Source organism: Gobio gobio (assembly GCF_949357685.1).
Source record: "Gobio gobio genome assembly, chromosome: 20".
Classification (NCBI taxonomy): Eukaryota; Metazoa; Chordata; class Actinopteri; order Cypriniformes; family Gobionidae; genus Gobio; species Gobio gobio.
In genome coordinates this window covers 27,894,544-27,911,753 of record NC_137113.1, presented here as the reverse complement: position 1 = coordinate 27,911,753, position 17,210 = coordinate 27,894,544, and positions in this window count along the sequence as shown.

Below are 17,210 nucleotides of genomic sequence, written 5' to 3'. Positions count from 1 at the left end.
TCGATTTTTGTACTACCATCTGACAAAGTTTCAAAGCTCCAGCACTTACGGTTTGGGCTGCACGATGCGTTTTACGGCAGAATAATAATAATAATAATAATAATTAAAGCTGCTAGCAGCATTTAGCGGGGTTCAAGCCTTTAAGGCCTTTAAGCACACAAGCATCAAAAGACATTAGGTTTTATTTAGCAAGATTTTAAACACTGAAATAATAGATGGAAAACTTAAATTACAGGCAATTTACCATAGGAAACATATGGTTTTTAACAGTTATAGCGCCACCTATGGTCCGATCTCTGTAAAGCTTTGCATGCTTGTTAAGGATCTAATGTCACACATGCCCACCAATTTTCGTGAAGTTTTGAGTTGTCCCTTAGAATTTATAGGCTTTTGAGTGTATTTTGCCACGTCTCTTTTCTAAATGACCCTGTTATAGCCATCTAAATGCAAAAGTTCAACTTTCTTTTGATAATTATTGATCTAGAGAGTCCAGAGAATTGTCCTAGACTGGTTTGGTTCCAATCGGTCAAAAAAACAGGGACTAGTTTGCAAAATTAGGTTTTTAACATAATGGTGAATATTTAATGAAAGATTTGATTGACAGCAATGATTCTAGAGGCAAAGTTGTTTAGTATGAGGAGACCTATCAAATGATATCAATATTGTGGGAATATGTGAAACATGACGTGATTACAGAGCCATAAAACTCGTTAGCGCCTGCTAGTGGCCAATTTCTTTAAATTCTTATAGACCTCTAGGGCCATGAGTCAAACATGCCCATCAAGTTTTGTTCCGATCGGCCTCCGTTAACCTTGTCTAATAGGTTCTCAAATTTCATTGGCCAATAGCGGCCATGTTTTTTGAGTTACACCATATTCCTCATAGACATGCATGGTACCTTGGACCAAGACACTGCATACCAACTTTCAAGTCAATCGGACTAGCAGTCGGGTGGTTATAGCCCTTTTCATGTTTCCTTCATGTTATAGCGCCACCAAGTGTTCAATCCTCACAATTATTTTTACTGTGACCAAAGACTGAGCCCATGCACATGTGTACAAAGTGTGGTGAAGATATCTCATTTCGTTCTTGAGTTATAGCCCTTTTAGTAAAATAGGCTCTGAAACAGGCTTCAAACCAGTTGTTCCATTATGCATGCTTACACACACACACACACACACACACACACACACACACACACACACATTTTTTTTAATGCTATGGTCTATGATCATTTCACATAGATCTTTGTAACTATTAATCAGATTATTAAAAGTGTATTCAGAAACATTGGACTACACACAAATTATGTTGTAGATACAGACATTATAACTATATGATGTTGCAGTAAACATAACAAAATTCCTGCAAGTCTCCTTCAAGATTCACATTTCTCAATGTGACACAATTGTCAGTAGTAATACTTAATAGATTAATTTTGATTACATGTGATGTAAATGTTTAAATAGTGATTTTTTTAAAGTCTAAATATGACTTATAGATCAATTTTTGTGTGTGTAGTACAATAAAATGAACAGCGGGGGGCAGCAAACGACCACTTATTGGCTTATTATAACCAAGACTAAGCCCATACACATGTGTACCAAGTTTGGTTAAGATATCTCATTTTGTTCTTGAGTTATAGCCATTTTAGTAAAATAGGCTCCTCCCACAACATTCGTTTAACATATTAGTTTTGTTCATCATGGACTCACCTTTCTAATGATACAAGACACTTGAGTCTACGACATACGGTTTAGGAGTTATGAGCAGTTAAATATGACTTAGAGATCAATTATTTTGTGTGTAGTACAATAAAATGAACAGCGGGGGGCAGCAAACGACCACTTATTGGCTTAATATACCATTATTTTGATATGAACTCTGTAATTTTCACCTTTTTAACTGTTATAGAGGCAAATATTGTCCGATCTGTCTGAAATTTTTCATGCTTGTTAAGAGGCATAGGATACATGTACTGACTTGTTTTTAAGTAGATCTGAACATTCATTGAATAGATATAGGCATTTGGAGACACTTGGTCAAGGCCACATCTTGAAATTACCCTGTTATAACCATTCAGATGCAAAAGTTTAACTTTTTTTTATAATTATTGCTCTAAAGAGTCCAGAGAATTGTACTGCACTGGTTTGGTTCTGATCAGGTCGAAAAATGTATTACTAGTTTGCAAAAAGAGGTTTTTAACATAATCGTTAAGATTTAATGAACGATTTGATTGACAGTATTGGTTCTTGAGGCAAAGTTGTTTAGCATGAGGAGATCTATCATAATATATGCATATTATGTGGATGTTTTTAACCCCATCTGATTACAGAGATGGAAAATACCATTTACAGCCAATACAGGCAATTCATCATAGGGAATACATGGTTTTCAAAGCTTTTTAACAGTTATAGCGCCACCTATGGTCCAATCTCCATGAAACCTTGCACACTTCTTCAGCATGTTATGTCACATATACATAACAATTTTAGTGACGTTTTGAGTTTTCCATTAAGATTTATAGGCTATTGAGTGTATTTTGCTACATCCCTCTTCTAAATGACACTGTTATAGCCATCTAAATGCAAAAGTTGGACTTTTTTTTGATAATTATTGATCTAGAGAGTCCAGAGAATTGTCCTAGACTGATTTGGTTCTGTTCGGGCAAAAATCCAGGGACTAGTTCGCAAAAGTAGGTTTTTAACATAATTGCAAATATTTAATGAACAATTGGATTGACAGCAATGGTTCCAGAGGCAAAGTTGTTCAATATGAGGAGGTCTATCAAACGATATGCATATTTTGTGGATGTGTTCAACACCACGTGATTACAGTGCCATAAAACTTGTTAGCGCCAACTAGTGGCCGATTTCTTTCAAAATTCTTATAGACCTCTAGGGCCATAAGTCAAACATACCCATCGAGTTTCGTTCTGATCGGCCTCCATTAACCTTGTCTAATAGGTGCTCAAATTTAATTGGCCTTGGCGGCCATGTTTTTTGAGATACGCCAATGTCCTCATAGACATACATGGTACCTTGGACCAAGACACTGCATACCATTTTTCAAGTCAATCGGACTAGCGGTCGGGTGGTTATAGCCATTTTCATGTTTTTTTCGTGTTATAGCGCCACCATGTGTTCAATCATCGCGGTTTTTTTAGCGTGACCAAAAACTGAGCCCATACACATGTGTACCAAGTTTGATGAAGATATCTCATTTTGTTCTTGAGTTATAGCCATTTTAGTAAAATAGGCTCCTCCCACAACATTCGTTTTCCGCCCCTTGGCAACCGTGAATAGAAATTTCAACTTTTTTTCGATAATTATTGATATTCAGACTCCAGAGAAAATTTCTGCACTGGTTTGGTTCCGATCGGGCAAAAAACCTAGGACTAGTTCGCAAAAGTAGTTTTTTGACAAAATTCAAAATGGCGGAAAATCCATCATGGCGGAAATGAAATCGGAGATATACGTTTTGTTCGTCATGGACTCACCTTTCCAATGATATAAGACACTTGAGTCTACGACATACGGTTTAGGAGTTATGAGCAGTTTCGCGCAATTGATTGCTATAGCGCCACCTATAGGCCAATCTGGCTCATAATTTGATAACCTCTCCTCGATTTGTGTACTACCATCTGACAAAGTTTCAAAGTTCCAGCCCTTACGGTTTGGGCTGCACGATGCGTTTTAGCGGAGAATAATAATAATAATAATAATAATAATTAAAGCTGCAAGCAGCATTTAGCGGGGTTCAAGCCTTTAAGGCCTTTAAGCACACAAACATCAAAAGACATTAATTTTTATTTAGCAAGATTTTAAACACTGAAATAATAGATGGAAAATACCATTTACAGTCAATACAGGCAATTTACAATAGGAAATACGTGGTTTTAAAAGGCTTTTAACAGTTATAGCGTCACCTATGGTCCGATTTCCATAAAACTTTGCATGCTTGTTAAAGATGTTATCTTACATATGCAAAAACAATTTTCGTGAAGTTTTGAGTTTTCCCTTAGAATTTATAGGCTTTTGAGTGTATGTTGCCACACCTCTTTTCTAAATGACCCTGTAATAGCCATTCAAATGCAAAAGTTCAACTTTTTTTCAATAATTATTGATCTAGAGAGTCCAGAGAATTATCCTAGACTAGTTTGGTTCCAATCGGGCAAAAAACCAGGGACTAGTTCGCAAAAGTAGGTTTTGAACATACTCAGGAATATTTAATGAACATATTAATTGACAGCAACAGTTCTAGAGAAAAAGTTGTTTGGTATGAGGAGATCTATCAAATGATATGCATATTTCGTGGATGTGTGCAACACCACGTGATTACAGAGCCGTAAAACTCGTTAGCGCCAACTAGTGGCCGATTTCTTTCAAAATTCTTACAGACCTCTTGGGCCATGAGACTTGTCTAATAGGTGCTCAAATTTAATTGGCTGTGGCAGCCATGTTTTTTAAGATACGCCAATGTCCTCATAGACATACTTGGTACCTTGGACCAAGACACTGCATACCAATTTTCAAGTCAATCGGACCAGCGGTCAGGTGGTTAAAGCCATTTTGATGTTTTTTCACGTTATTGTGCCACCAAGTGTTAAATCGTCGCGATTTTTTTATCGTGACCAAAGACTCAGCCTATACACATGTGTACCAAGTTTGGTGAAGATATCTCATTTTGTTCCTGAGTTATAGCCCTTTTAGTAAATAGGCTCCCCCCTGAACGATTATTTTTACGCTCCTTAACAACCGTGAATATAAATTTCGACTTTTTTTGATAATTATTGATAATCTGACTCCAGAGAACATTTTGACACTGGTTTGGTTCCGATCCGGCAAAAAACCTAGGACTAGTTTGCAAAAGTAGTTGTTTGACAAAATGCAAAATGGCGGAAAATCTATCATGGCGGAAATGAAATCGGAGATATACGTTTTATTCGTCATGGACTCACCTTTCCAATGATATAAGACACTTGAGTCTACGACATACGGTTTAGGAGTTATGAGCCATTTCGCCCTTTTGATTGCTGTAGCGCCACCTATTGGCCAATCAAGTTCATACTCTGACAACATTAGCCTCGATTTTTGTACTACCATCTGATAAAGTTTCAAGTCTCTAGCATTTACGCTTTGGTCTGCACGATCACAGTTTAAATATGATTGAACAATATTAGTTTAGAGGATAAGCCAATGAGTGGTCTTCTGCTGCCATCTGGTGGCAATTTTAGGTAATACGCCATAATATATTTGAAATAAATTAATTTGACAAAATGTAATTGTAAATATTGTAATAGTGACTTTATAATGTCTAAATAGGAATTATAGAACATGATAAGTAAATAGAATGACAAAATGACCATTTAAGCCCAGCAGGTGGCAGCAGAGAACCACTCATTGGCTCATTTTCATTTTAAATGTCTGTTTTTCATTTAATTGGCACATTTTCCAAGTTAATGTCTTCAGACGTGCTTAACTCACATGCACATTTTGTTGGAGATATAGATATTTGAAATAAATGATGGGTAACAAATAGCTTATTCCAGGTTTTCCCCTTTAAAACATATTTTCAGGCATTATTTTAATTGTAATTTAATAATTATTGTAAAAACATTAATCAAATGAACAAATTAATTGATAAACATTGACAAAATGTCATTTGCAACATTTATTATAATGATTTTATAAAGTTTAAATATGCTTAGTAAGCAGAATGAACCAATGAGTGGTCTTCTGCTGCCATCTGGTGGCAATTTTAGGTAATACGTTTTTAACATAATTGTGAATAAATAAATAACAATTTGATTGACAGTATTGGTTCTTGAGGCAAAGTTGTTCAGTATGAAGAGATCTATCATAATTTCTGCACATTATGTGGATGTTTTTTACCCCACCTGATTACAGAGATAGAAAATACCATTTACAGCCAATACAGGCAATTCACCATAGGGAATACATGGTTTTCAAAGCTTTTTAACAGTTATAGCGCAACCTATGGTCCGATCTCCATAAAACTTTGCATGCTTCTTCAGCATGTTATGTCACATATACATAACAATTTTCGTGAAGTTTTGAGTTTTCCTTTAGGATTTATAAGCTGTATAGTGTATTTTGCTACGCCCCTCTTCTAAATGACCCTGTTATAGCCATCCAAATGCAAAAGTTCAATTTTTTTTCAATAATTATTAATCTAGAGAGTCCAGAGAATTGTCCTAGACTGGTTTGGTTCCGATCAGGCAAAAATCCAGGGACTAGTTCGCAAAAGTAGGTTTTAAACATAATTGCAAATATTTAATGAACGCTTTGATTGACAGCAATGCTTCTAGAGGCAAAGTTATTCAGCATGAGGAGACCTATCATATGATATGTATATTTGGTTTATGTGTGCAACACCACGTGATTACAGGGCCATAAAACTCGTTAGCGCCAACTAGAGGCCGATTTCTTTCAAAATTCTTACAGACCTCTAGGGCCATGAGTCAAACATGCCCACCGAGTTTCATTCCGATCGGCCTCCGTTAACCTTGTCTTAGAGGTGCTCAAACTTCATTAGCCGATAGCGGCCATGTTTTTTGAGATACGCCAATGTCCTCATAGACATATATGGTACCTTGGACCAAGACACTGCATACCAATTTTCAAGTCAATTGGACTAGCGGTCGGGTGGTTATAGCCATTTTCATGTTTTTTTTGTGTTATAGCGCCACCAAGTGTTCAATCGTCGCGATTGTTTTATCGTGACCAAAGACTCAGCCCATACACATGTGTACCAAGTTTGGTAAAGATATCTCATTTTGTTCTTGAGTTATAGCCATTTTAGTAAAATAGGCTCCTCCCACAACATTCGTTTTCCGCACCTTAGCAACCGTGAATCGAAATTTCAACTTTTTTTCGATAATTATTGATATTCAGACTCCAGAGAACATTTCTGCACTGGTTTGGTTCCGATCGGGTTAAAATCCAGGGACTAGTTCGCAAAAGTAGTTTTTCAACAAAATTCAAAATGACGGAAAAATTTGCCTACCGGAAATGAAATCGGAGATATACATTATTTACGTCAGGTATTCAGCTTTCCAATGATATAAGACACTTGAGTCTATGACTTACGGTTTAGGAGTTATGAGCAGTTTCGCGCAATTGATTGCTATAGCGCCACCTATAGGCCAATTTGGCTCATAATTTGATAACCTCTCCTCGATTTTTGGGCTACCATCTGACAAAGTTTCAATGCTCCAGCCTTTACGGTTTGGGCTGCACGATGCGTTTTAGCGGAGAATAATAATAATAAAAACCCTTACAATTACAATAGGGTTTCAGCACTTCGTGCTTGAACCCCTAATTAAAGCTGCTAGCAGCATTTAGCGGGGTTCAAGCCTTTAAGGCCTTTAAGCACACAAGCATCAAAAGACATTACCTTTTTTACCATTTAGCAAGATTTTAAACACTGAAATAACAGATGGAAAAGTCCATTTACAGGCAATATTGGCAATTTACCATAGAAAACATATGGTTTTAAAAGGTTTTTAATAGTTATAGCGCCACCTATGGTCCGATCTCTATAAAACTTTGCATGCTTGTTAATGATGTTATGACACACATGCCCACCAATTTTCGTGAAGTTTTGAGTTTTCCCTTAGAATATATCAAATGATATGCATATTTCGTGGATGTGTGCAACACCACGTGATTACAGAGCCATAAAACTCATTAGCGCCAACTAGTGGCCGATTTTTTTCAAAATTCTTACCGACCTCTTGGGCCATGAGACTTGTCTAATAGGTGCTCAAATTTAATTGGCTGTGGCAGCCATGTTTTTTGAGATATGCCAATGTCCTCACAGACATACTTGGTACCTTGGACCAAGACACTGCATACCAATTTTCAAGTCAATCGGACTAGCGGTCGGGTGGTTAAAGCCATTTTCATGTTTTTTTGTTATTGCGCCACCAAGAGTTAAATCGTCGCGATTTTTTTTATTGTGACCAAAGACTCAGCCTATACACATGTCTACCAAGTTTGGTAAAGATATCTCATTTTGTTCTTGAGTTATAGCTTTTTTAGTAAATAGGCTCCGCCCTGAACGACTATTTTTACGCTCCTTAACAACCGTGAATATAAATTTCGACTTTTTTTTGATAATTATTCATAACCTGACTCCAGAGAACATTTTGTCACTGGTTTGGTTCCGATCGGGCAAAAAACCTAGGACAAGTTTGCAAAAGTAGTTTTTTGACAAAATTCAAAATGGCGGAAAATCTATCATGGCGGAAATTAAATCGGAGATATACGTTTTGTTCGTCATGGACTCACCTTTCCAATGATATAAGACACTTGAGTCTACGTCATACGGTTTAGGAGTTATAAGTCATTTTGCGCTTTTGATTGCTGTAGCGCCACCTATTGTCCAAAAGGGTTCATACTCTGACAACATTAGCCTCGATTTTTGTACTATCATCTGATGAAGTTTCAAGTCTCTAGCATTTACGCTTTGGTCTGCACGATCACAGTTTAAATATGATTGAACAATATTAGTTTAGAGGATAAGCCAATGAGTGGTCTTCTGCTGCCATCTGGTGGCAATTTTAGGTAATACGCCATAATATATTTGAGATAAATTAATTTGACAAAATGTGATTGTAAATATTGTAATAATGACTTTATAATGTCTAAATAGGAATTATAAAACATGATAAGTAAATAGTATGAAAAAATGACTATTTATGCCCAGCAGGTGGCAGCAGAGAACCACTCATTGGCTCATTTTCATTTTAAATGTCTGTTTTTCATTTAATGGGCACATTTTCCAAGTTAATGTCTTCAAACGTGCTTAACTCACATGCACATTTTGTTGGTGATATAAATATTTGAAATAAATGATGGGTAACAAATAGCTTATTCCAGGTCTTCCCCTTTAAAACATATTTTCAGGCATTATTTTAATTGTAATTTAATAATTATTGTAAAAACATTAATCAAATGAACAAATTAATTGATAAACATTGACAAAATGTCATTTTCAATGCTATTATAATGTTTTTTTAGAGTTTATATATATGCTTAGTGGACAGAATGAACCAATGAGTGGTCTTCTGCTGCCCTCTGCTGGACATTCTACTTATTAATAAAGTCTTTTCACAGTTGCTTTGCAATAAACACTATAAAATCAGTTATATATCAAATTGGTCTTCCATGTTAATTCCATTATGCATGCTTATACACACACACACACACACACACACACACACACACACACACACACACACACACACACACACACACACACACACACACACACACACACACACACACACACACACACACACACACACACACACACTTTTTTAATGCTATGGTCTATAATCATTTCACATAGCTCTTTGTAACTATTAATCAGATTATTAAAAATGTATTCAGAAACATAGGACTACACACACACAATTTGTTGTAGATACAGACATTTGAACTATATTATGTTGCAGTAAACAAAATGTTTCCTGCAAGTCTCCTTCAAGATTCACATTTCTCAATGTGACAATTATTGTCAATGGTAATAGCTAATAGATTAATTTTGACTAAATGTGATTGTAAATGTTAAAATTGTGATTTTTTTAAAGTCTGAATATGACTTATAGATCAATATTAGAGTGTAGTACAATAAAAAGAACAGCGGGGGGCAGCAAACGACCACTTATTGGCTTAATATACCATTATTTTCATAATTTTCAGCTTTTTAACTGTTATAGAGGCAAATATTGTCCTATCTGTCTGAAATTTTTCATGCTTGTTTAGAGGCATAGTACACATGTTCTGACTTGTTTTTAAGAATATCTGAGCATTCATTGAATAGATATAGGCATTTTGGGACACTTGGTCAAGGCCAGACACACACACACACACACACACTTTTTTAATGCTATGGTCTATAATCATTTAACATAGCTCTTTGTAACTATTAATCAGATTTTTAAAAATGTATTCAGAAACATAGGACTACACACACACATTTTGTTGTAGATACAGACATTTGAACTTTATGATGTTGCAGTAAACAAAATGTTTCCTGCCAGTCTCCTTCAAGATTCACATTTCTCAATGTGAAAATTGTCAATAGTAATACTTAATAGATTCATTTTAACTAAATGTTATTGCAAATGTTAAAATAGTGATTTATTTTAAGCTGAATATGACTTGTAGATCAATATTAGAGTGTAGTACACTAAAATGAACAGCGGGGGGCAGCAAACGACCACTTATTGCTTAATATACCATTATTTTCATAATTTTCAGCTTTTTAACTGTTATAGAGGCAAATATTGTCCTATCTGTCTGAAATTTTTCATGCTGGTTTAGAGGCATAGTACACATGTTCTGACTTGTTTTTAAGAATATCTGAGCATTCATTGAATAGATATAGGCATTTGGGGACACTTGGTCAAGGCCACATCATGAAATAACCCTGTTATAGCCATTCAGATGCAAAAGTTTAACTTTTTTTAAAAATAATTATTGCTCTAAAGAGTCCAGAGAATTGTACTGCACTGGTTTGGTTCTGATCAGGTTGAAAAATCTATGACTAGTTTGCAAAAGTAGGTTATTAACATAATTGTGAATGTTTAAATAACGATTTGATTGACAGTATTGGTTCTTGAGGCAAAGTTGTTCAGTATGAGGAGATCTATCATAATTTATGCATATTATGTGGATGTTTATAACCCCACCTGATTACAGAGATGGAAAATACCATTTACAGCCAATACAGGCATTTCACCATAGGATTACATGGTTTTCAAAGCTTTTTAACAGTTATAGCGCCACCTATGGTCCGATCTCCATGAAACTTTGCATGTTTTTTCAGCATGTTATGTTACATATACATAACAATTTTCGTGAAGTTTTGAGTTTTCCTTTAGGATTTATAGGCTTTTGAGTGTATTTTGCTACGCCCCTCTTCTAAATGACCCTGTTATAGCCATCCAAAGGCAAAAGTTCAACTTTTTTTCAATAATTATTAATCTAGAGAGTCCAGAGAATTGTCCTATACTGGTTTGGTTCCGATCAGGCAAAAATCCAGGGACTAGTTCGCAAAAGTAGGTTTTAAACATAATCGCAAATATTTAATGAACGATTTGATTGACAGCAATGCTTCTAGAGGAAAAGTTGTTCAGTATGAGGAGCCCTATCATATGATGTGTATATTTGGTTGATGTGTGCCACACCACGTGATTACAGAGCCAAAAAACTCGTTAGCGCCAACTAGTGGCCGATTTCTTTCAAAATTCTTACAGTCCTCTAAGTCCATGAGTAAAACATGCCCACCGAGTTTCATTCCCATCGGCCTCCGTTAACCTTGTCTTAGAGGTGCTCAAATTTTATTGGCCAATAGCAGCCATGTTTTTTAAGATACGCCAATCTCCTCATAGACATACATGGTACCTTGAACCAAGACACTGCATACCAATTTTCAAGTCAATCGGACTAGCGGTTGGGTGGTTATAGCCATTTTCATGTTTTTTTCGTGTTATAGCGCCACCAAGTGTTCAATCGTCGCAATTGTTTTATCTTGACCCAAGACTCAGCCCGTGCATATGTGTACAAAGTTTGGTAAAGATATCTCATTTTGTTCTTGAGTTATAACCATTTTAGTAAAATAGGCTCCTCCCACAACGTTCGTTTTCCGCCCCTTAGCAACAGTGAATAGAAATTTCTACATTTTTTCAATAATTATTGATATTCATACTCCAGAGAACATTTCTGCACTGGTTTGGTTCCGATCGAGCTAAAATCCAGGGACTAGTTCGCAAAAGTAGTTTTTTGACATAATTCAAAATGGCGGAAAATCTATAATGGCGGAAATGAAATCGGAGATATACATTTTTCACGTCAGGTATTCAACTTTCCAATGATATAAGACACTTGAGTCTACGACATACGGTTTAGGAGTTATGAGCAGTTTCGCGCAATTAATTGCTATAGCGCCACCTATAGGCCAATCTGGCTCATAATTTGATAACCTCTCCTCGATTTTTGTACTACCATCCGACAAAGTTTCAAAGCTCCAGCTTCTACGGTTTGGGCTGCACGATGCGTTTTAGCGGAGAATAATAATAATAATAAAAATCAGTACAATTACAATAGGGTTTCAGCACTTCGTGCTTGAACCCCTAATTAAAGCTGCGAGCAGCATTTAGCGGGGTTCAAGCCTTTAAGGCCTTTAAGCACACAAGCATCAAAAGACATTACATTTTATTTAGCAAGATTTTAAACACTGAAATAATAGATGGAAAAGTCAATTTACAGGCAATTTACCATAGGAAACATGGTTTTAAAAGGTTTTTAACAGTTATAGCGCCACCTATGGTCCGATCTCTATAAAACGTTTAATGCTTGTTAAGGATCTAATGTTACATGTGCCCACCAATTTTCGTGAAGTTTTGAGCTTTCCCTTAGAATTTATAGGCTTTTGAGTGTATTTTGCCACGCCTCTTTTCTAAATGACCCTGTTATAGCCATCCAAATGCAAAAGTTCAACTTTTTTGATAATTATTAATCTAGAGAGTCCAGAGAATTGTCCTAGACTGGTTTGGTTCCGATCGGGCAAAAAAAACGGGACTAGTTTGCAAAAGTATGTTTTTAACATAATTTCGAATATTAAGAGAACGATTTGATTGACAGCAATGTTTCTAGAGGCAAAGTTGTTCAGTTTGAGGAGATCTATCAAATTATATCAATATTGTGGGAATATGTGAAACATCACGTGATTACAGAGCCATAAAATTCGTTGGCGCCTACTAGTGGCCAATTTCTTAAAAAATTATTACAGACCTCTAGGACCATGAGTCAAACATGCTCACCAAGTTTTGTTCCGATCCTGTTAACCTTGTCTAATAGGTGCTCAAATTTCATTGGCCAATGGCGGCCATGTTTTTTGAGCTTCGCCAATTTCCTCACAGACATGCATGGTACCTTGGACCAAGACACTGCATACCAACTTTCAAGTCAATCGGACTAGCAGTCAGGTGGTTATAGCCCTTTTCATGTTTTTTTCATGTTATAGCGCCACCAAGTGTTCAATCCTCACAATTCTTTGTACCGTGACCAAAGACTCAGCCCATACACATGTGTACCAAGTTTGGTGAAGATATCTCATTTACAGAGTTGGGGGTAACGCATTACAAGTAACTTGAGTTACGTAATAATATTACTTTTTCAAGTAACTAGTAAAGTAATGCATTTCTTTTCAAATTTACAACAAAATATCTGAGTTACTTTTTCAAAAAAGTTACGCAAGTTACTTTTTCACATTTATTTGACTGACAGCTCTCCTGCCCCATGTTGAGAAAAATAAGGCGTTGTGTGTAAACATGATGGTTATTGTAGTTCTAGACTAAATGTGAGCATTTACTCATCTAACTTGCACAATAAAGATTCTGTACTCCTCAAAATGAATAAATTCAGTCACATGCAAAATCAGAGTACTCAAACCTCAAATATATATATGTTAAATAAAACACATATTTTTTATGCCTTTAATCTACCTTTATTGACCAATGTCATGCTGCTGACCTTTGATGATTCAGTTAAGCCATGAGCAAAAATGACTAGATTTTTTGTTTTTATTGGTAAAACGTTTTTCTCCTGCGTCCTATTCTTCCATTATCCAGAATGGCAGCACATTTATACCTCAGCCTGAGGCCTATTATTTCAATTTTGGTATGAAGAGGTCTTTACATTTGCACAAAAAATGACTTTTTTTGCTATTAAAAAACAAAACAAAAAAGCAAGCCCAGCCCAGGTGAGAAAAAGTAACGCAAAAGTAACGTAACGCATTACTTTTCTTAAAAAGTAACTAAGTAACTCAATTAGTTACTTTTTAAGGGAGTAACGCAATATTGTAATGCATTACTTTTCAAAGTAACTTTCCCCAACACTGCTCATTTAGTTCCTGAGTTATAGCCCTTTTAGTAAAATAGACTCTGAAACAGGCTTCAAACCAGTTGTTACATTATGCATGCTTTCTCACACACACACACACACACACACACACACACACACACACACACACACACACACACACACACACACACACACACACACACACACACACACACACACACACACACACACACACACACACACACACACACACACACACAATGTTTTTGTAATATGTTATTGTGAAAATATATTTTAATGGTCTATGAGCATGTCACATTTTTTTGTGAAATACACCACGTTCTAGTATTATTTACTATGATTAACCATGATTCTAATGTGATTTACCATGATTTACCACATTGCTAGTAATTATGTGAAGTGACAGTACAAATGAAGAGATAAAATCTGACAAAATATGAGTATGTTATAATAGTAATTGCTTTTGTCACTGTTGAAAATTATTAACTTTAAAAGGAAAGTGAGTCAATAAGTGGTCTTCTGCTGCCCTCTGCTGGACATTCTACTTATTAATAAAGTCTTTTCACAGTTGCTTTGCAATAGACATTATAAAATCACTTATATATCAAATTGGTCTTCCATGTTAATTCCATTCTGCATGCTTATACACACACACACACACACACACACACACACACACACACACACACACACACACACACACACACACACTTTTTTAATTCTATGGTCTATAATCATTTCACATAACTCTTTGTAACTATTAATCAGATTATTAAAAATGTATTCAGAAACATAGGACCACCCACACACATTTTGTTGTAGATACAGACATTTGAACTTTATGTTGCAGTAAACAAAATGTTTCCTGCAAGTCTCCTTCAAGATTCACATTTCTCAATGTGACAATTGTCAATAGTCATACTTAATAGATTAATTTTGACTAAATGTGATTGTAAATGTTAAAATAGTGATTTTTTTAAAGTCTGAATATGAATTATAGATCAATATTAGAGTGTAGTACAATAAAATGAACAGCGGGGGGCAGCAAACGACCACTTTTTGGCTTAATATACCATTATTGTCATATGAACCCTGTAATTTTCACCTTTTTAACTGTTATAGAGGCAAATAATGTCCGATCTTTCTGAAAATGTTCATGCTTGTTTAGAGGCATAGTACACATGTTCTGACTTGTTTTTAAGAATATCTGAGCATTCATTGAATAGATATAGGCATTTGGGGACACTTGGTCAAGGCCAGACACACACACACACACACACACACACACACACACACACACACACACACACACACACACACACACTTTTTTAATGCTATGGTCTATAATCATTTAACATAGCTCTTTGTAACTATTAATCAGATTTTTAAAAATGTATTCAGAAACATAGGACTACACACACACATTTTGTTGTAGATACAGACATTTTAACTATATGATGTTGCATTAAACAAAATGTTTCCTGCAAGTCTCCTTCAAGATTCACATTTCTCAATGTGACAATTGTCAATAGTAATACTTAATAGATTAATTTTAACTAAATGTGATTGCAAATGTTAAAATAGTGAATTATTTTAAGCTGAATATGACTTGTAGATCAATATTAGAGTGTAGTACAATAAAATGAACAGCGGGGGGCAGCAAACGACCACTTATTGGCTTAATATACCATTATTTTCATAATTTTCAGCTTTTTAACTGTTATAGAGGCAAATATTGTCCTATCTGTCTGAAATGTTTCATGCTTGTTTAGAGGCATAGTACACATGTTCTGACTTGTTTTTAAGAATATCTGAGCATTCATTGAATAGATATAGGCATTTGGGGACACTTGGCCAAGGCCACACCTTGAAATAATGTTATAGCCATTCAGATGCAATAGTTTAACTTTATTTTAAATAATTATTGCTCTAAAGAGTCCAGAGAATCGTACTACAGTGGTTTGGTTCCGATCGGGCAAAAAAATCTAGGACTAGATTGCAAAATGAGGTTATTAACATAATTGTGAATGTTTAAATAACGATTTGATTGACAGTATTGGTTCTTGAAGCAAAGTTGTTCAGTATGAGGAGATCTATCATAATTTATGCATATTATGTGGATGTTTTTAACCCCACCTGATTACAGAGATGGAAAATACCATTTGCAGCCAATACAGGCATTTCACCATAGGGAATACATGGTTTTCAAAGCGTTTTAACAGTTATAGCGCCACCTATGGTCCGATCTCCATGAAACTTTACAGGATTCTTCAGCATGTTATGATACATATACTTAACATTTTTCGTGAAGTTTTGAGTTTTCCTTTAGGATTTATAGCCTTTTGAGTGTATTTTGCTAAGCTCCTCTTCTAAATGACCCTGTTATAGCCATCTAAATGCAAAAGTTCAACTTTTTTTCGATAATTATTGATCTAGAGAGTCCAGAGAATTGTTCTAGACTGGTTTGGTTCCCATCGGGCAAAAATCCAGGGACTAGTTCGCAAAAGTAGGTTTTAAACATAATCGCGGATATTTAATGAACGGTTTGATTGACAGCAATGCTTCTAGAGGCAAAGTTGTTCAACATGAGGAGACCTATCATATGATGTGTATATTTGGTTGATGTGTGCAACACCACGTGATTACAGAGCCATAAAACTCGTTAGCGCCAACTAGTGGCCGATTTCTTTCAAAATTCTTACAGACCTCTAGGGCCATGAGTCAAAGATGCCCACCAAGTTTCATTCCGATCGGCCTCCGTTAACCTTGTCTTAGAGGTGCTCAAACTTCATTAGCCGATAGCAGCCATGTTTTTTGAGATATGCCAATGTCCTCATAGACATATATGGTACCTTGGACCAAGACACTGCATACCAATTTTCAAGTCAATCGGACTAGCGGTCGGGTCGTTATAGCCATTTTCATGTTTTTTTCATGTTATAGCGCCACCAAGTGTTCAATCGTCGGGATTTTTTTATCGTGACCAAAGACTCAGCCCATACATATGTGTACCAAGTTTGGTAAAGATATCTCATTTTGTTCTTGAGTTATAGCCATTTTAGTAAAATAGGCTCCTCCCACAACATTCGTTTTCCGCCCCTTTGCGACCTTGAAGCGAAATTTATACTTTTTTTCAATAATTATTGATAGTCAGACTCCAGAGAACATTTCTGCACTGGTTTGGTTCCGATCGGGCAAAAATCCAGGGACTAGTTCGCAAAAGTAGTTTTTTGACAAAATTCAAAATGGCGGAAAATCTATTATGACGGAAATGAAATCGGAGATATACGT